The sequence below is a fragment of the Lutra lutra genome, chromosome 8 (assembly GCF_902655055.1).
Source record: "Lutra lutra chromosome 8, mLutLut1.2, whole genome shotgun sequence".
In the NCBI taxonomy this organism is placed as follows: Eukaryota; Metazoa; Chordata; class Mammalia; order Carnivora; family Mustelidae; genus Lutra; species Lutra lutra.
In genome coordinates this window covers 53155818-53160299 of record NC_062285.1, presented here as the reverse complement: position 1 = coordinate 53160299, position 4482 = coordinate 53155818, and the positions used below count along the sequence as shown (strand labels likewise).

The 4482-nt window shown below is 32.9% G+C and overlaps 1 pseudogene; it reads right to left on the bottom strand.

The window, feature by feature from the left end:
- Positions 1-781: 781 nt before the first annotated feature.
- LOC125106884 (olfactory receptor 6C74-like) lies at positions 782-3211 on the bottom strand (annotated as a pseudogene).
- Between the last annotated feature and the right edge of the window lie 1271 nt (positions 3212-4482).

The window sequence follows — 4482 nt, the reverse complement described above, 5'->3', positions numbered from 1 at the left end:
ACCATCAGTGAACGTCGATCTGTGCCTCAAAGTATGTTAAGAGATGAATCTAGTTCCCATGAATTGAGTAAAACTTGATACAACTTGGTAGCACATTTTGCTGAGCATAATGATCAAGTGACTCAGTGGGTTGAAGACCGCAGCAGAGTAGTCATAGAACATATGAACACAAAATTCTGAAGCTCCCAAAAAGAAGAATAAAAAATAATTGAGTTGTACCAATACTCTAGGGAAATGTTTAGTCTTCTGTCATGGGAGTTATCAACAATTTAGGGAAATAAATCAGTGTAAATGAGATTTTCAAGAAGGAGAAATTTTGGCAGAGGGAATACATTAAAATATTTAGGTAGGGATTTGGCAGATTGATATTTTTCATCATGTTCAACACTATACCTTAGAAATATAAAGAAGAAAACAACAATTTACAGAAAAGTCTCATTTGTTTGTCTAATCCAGATAAACTACATCTCCACTGATTGTTATTTACCTTCTATGAATCTCACCAAAACTTCACAATAAAAATGGTTAAACTGAGGGAGGTTGGTAGGCCAAATGGGTGATGGGTATTAAGGAAGGCACTCGTTGTGATGAGCACTGGGTATTACATTTAAGTGATGGATCACTAAATTCTATCCTGAAACTGATTTTGCAATATATGATAAATAACTAGAATTGAAATAAAAAATGCAAATAAAAAATAATTAGGCTAAACTTACTAAACCGTAATGTTATTTCAAGGTGAGTTTTTAAAAAATGCTGACAACCAAAGAAAGACACTTTTTCAGAATCTGATCATGAGCAAGTATTTTTTTTTTCCTGCATAAAATGTTAGCTAAATCATGTAACAGATCAGCTTAGCTATTATCATATCCTGAAAGATATTCTGTCTTTTGGGAAACATATAGTTCCTATTTGCCAAAATGAAATTTATCTGATTATTTTTAATTTGGCTACTTGTGATATGAATATTTTAAAACATCAGGACATTTTAAAGAAAGAAATTTCTTTGGTATTAAAGAAAAATAAATGACTAAAGTACATTCTAAATGTCACTGTCAACTATAACCCATTTCCAAAAGCTTTCTTTAATGATAGATTTTTAATTCATGTTTTTCCAATGCCATACTTTCATATTTCATTTTTAATCCAGTTTCTGAATTTAAGTTATAAATCCCGAATATTATTCTATACTTTTACTTTACACAGGTAAACTCATTCATTTATTATTTTTTATCATTATCATACTTTTTGCTAACTGTATCAATCTACCTAGTTATCATTTGATATTAAATTCAGTAAATGAGGGGCTCCTGGGTGGCTCAGTTGGTTAAAGCCTCTGCCTTTGGCTCATGATCTCAGGGTCCCGGGATGAAGCCCTGCATTGGGCTCGCAGCTCAGTAGGGAGCCTGCTTCCTCCTCTCTCTCTCTGTCTGCCTCTCTGCTTACTTGTGATCTCTGTCTGTCAAATAAATAAATCAAATCTTTAAAAAAAATCAGTAAATGAGATGATACTTTTCTAAATCTATACCATGTATGGGAAGAAACATAATTATAGGAAATTATAGGAAAGTTAAACAAAAGAGAGATACAAAATGCTATCCTTAGTTTCATCTTTCAAAAGATACAAGAACATATGTGATTAATAATTTATAATTTCTTCAACACATTTATACTCATGAAATCATCTGAAATTGATGTGTATATTATGATTTTCAAACCAGGCTTAGGTATTTGCTGAAATTATTATGCTGTTCCACCCTTCAGGAGGCAGGTATGCTCAATAATTTATGATTGCTAGTATATTATTTGTCAGGTTTAATTGAAATATTTATAATTGCTCATAATTCTCTCACACAAACTAAATAACTAGTTTCAATGGACTATACTCTAGTGCACAATGTTTTATTAGTTTTATTTATTTTTTTAAAGATTTATTTATTTTAGAAAGAATGAGGAAAAATATTTTATATTCTTGACTAGAATTCAAAGATAAAAGACAGACTGAAAGCTTAGTTCCATTTCTTTCAGATATTCACAGGTAAAGGAATTGAGATGAGAAAAAAATATCTCTTGAAGGACAGAGAGAAAATTAAATTCTTTGGAACAAAGTTTTTTCGTGCAAATAGAGCTTGAGAAGAGGTAAAGATGAATATCAAAGACGTGAAGGCAAAAAATACAAAATAAAAAAAAATAAAAGGAAGCTACTACTGGATACATTGATATTATTAGGGGTTCCTTTGTTCATTTATTTTGTATAAAATGCAACAGGACATTCATTTACTTGAGAAAGAAACAACCCTGTGTATCATGTTCATGAAAGCTTTTTTCACTTGCTGGTTCCTTAAAGTATAGATGAAAGGATTCAATAGTGGGGCCACGAAGTATTGAGCACTGCAATTCCCTTGGAAAAAGATATTCTTTGTTTAACTGAAGGTTTAACATACATGAAGATGCAGCTGCCATAAGAGAGGGATATCACAATCATGTGAGAAGAACATGTTGAAAAAGCTTTTTTCTTCTGCTTACTTGAAGGGATTTTTAGAATTGTTAAGGCAATAAAAGCATATGAAATTATAACCATTAGCAATGTGAATGCAAGTGTCATCGATGCAGAAATGTACCCCATGGTCTCAACGAGCTGTGTGTCTGAGCAGGAGATCTGCATGAGGGGAGTTGTATCACAGTAGAAATGGTCAATAATTTTGGAGGCACAGAAGTCAAGCTTTAGGCCTAAGAGGAGAGGTACAAAGATGGTAAAGAATCCAGCAAGCTAACAACAGAAGACAAGTTGAATGCAGATCTTACTGTTCATGATGGTTGTGTAATGCAGGAGCTTACAGATGGCAACATAGCGGTCATAGGACATAGCAGCCAGCAAGTAAAATTCAGATGCACCAAGAAGGAAGGCAAAAAACACTTGAGTAATACAATTATCATAGGTAATGGTTTTGTCTCCAGTTGCCATAGTAACCAACAATTTAGGGATGCATGAAGTAGTATAGGAAATTTCTAAGAAGGAAAAATTCCGAAGGAAAAAATACATGGGTGTCTTGAGGTGAGTATCCATCAGGGTGAGTGTGATGATGGTCAGATTGCCAGTGACACTCAGCAAGTAGGTGAGAAGCAGAAAGACAAATAACACAACTTTCAATTATGGGTCATCAGTCAAACCTGCCAGTATAAACACTATGGCTTGTGTGTGGTTGCCCATTACTATCCTCTATTTTTCCAGTTCTAAATAGGAAAGAAAAACAGAAAGAAATTGACGATCCCAGTGGAAAAATAAGAGTGATTTAATTGTCTAAATTAAAGTTAGCAAGCAACATTTCAGATAGAGTAACACAATGCTCATTCAGGTTTTGAAGATGGGTATGCCAGGAGAAACAATAGTTTGCACTTCCAGAGCATCTGGACAGAGAATTCCATCTTCAGTTTCTAATTCTACTGGCGAATAACCTATATGATGGTATAAATTGTTGATTTTTTAAGGAAATAAATTTGATGGAAATTAGAGGGAGATTTCAAACATAGAAAAATGCTTTTCCTCTCTTGAATTTACACAAGTATTGGAATGGATGCCATTTCTTGTTCAATTAAAAGGTATGCATACTAGAAACAAAGTGGTATCTGTCCTTAAAATTACAGCAACCCATTTATTCCATTTAATACACACACACACACACACACACACACACACACACACACACACACACACCTTGCTGTCTTCAATAAACAGGGCTATCGTAACTTTACCATCTTTTTCAACTAATCAACTCAAATGCCTGATTCTTGTGTCATTTACTTTCATGGCTAATGAGATACAATTTCAGATAAGTGACTTTGAGACATTGGGAATTTATTTATTTGCCATCCTTATTAGTGTTTCCATTTCTTCAATATAACTCCTTCCCAGTCTGTATCCTGAAACAAAATCAGTAGGAACAGTCTGGTAATTTCAGTGTATATAAGAAAAAAGCTCAGTTTTCCTCTGCATGTTATAGTTCTGAGAATAGATCATGTAAAATAAGGTGAAAATGAGAAAAATAATAGAGATGCAGAGAGAAATATACAAATTAGTGTTCAGAAAATTGTCTGCGGTATTAGAGGTAAAGAGAAGAGAGCAATAAAGACAAAGCTTTACAGAAACCCAGAAGATAAGAAGGGTTTAAAGAGGCAGGATAGCGAATTTGAGAAAAAAAATTAGATTTAAAATATACAAATTACTAAGACAAAAATTTTTTTAAATAAAAAAATAATAAATTGGTAACTAAAATATGTAACTTAGTAAGTAAAAATTTTAAAGAGAAAATGTTCTCCAATAAAATTCCTCCCCATCTGCTTCTGTGCTTTACACTTACCATTTTATTCTTTGTCTAAAATACAGATTGAAAACGTGAACAATTTTGAGATCAGCATGGCCTAAGGGAAATAGGGTGTGAGAGTATTTGGTACATTTCAAACACACAACATATCTCAGAACAG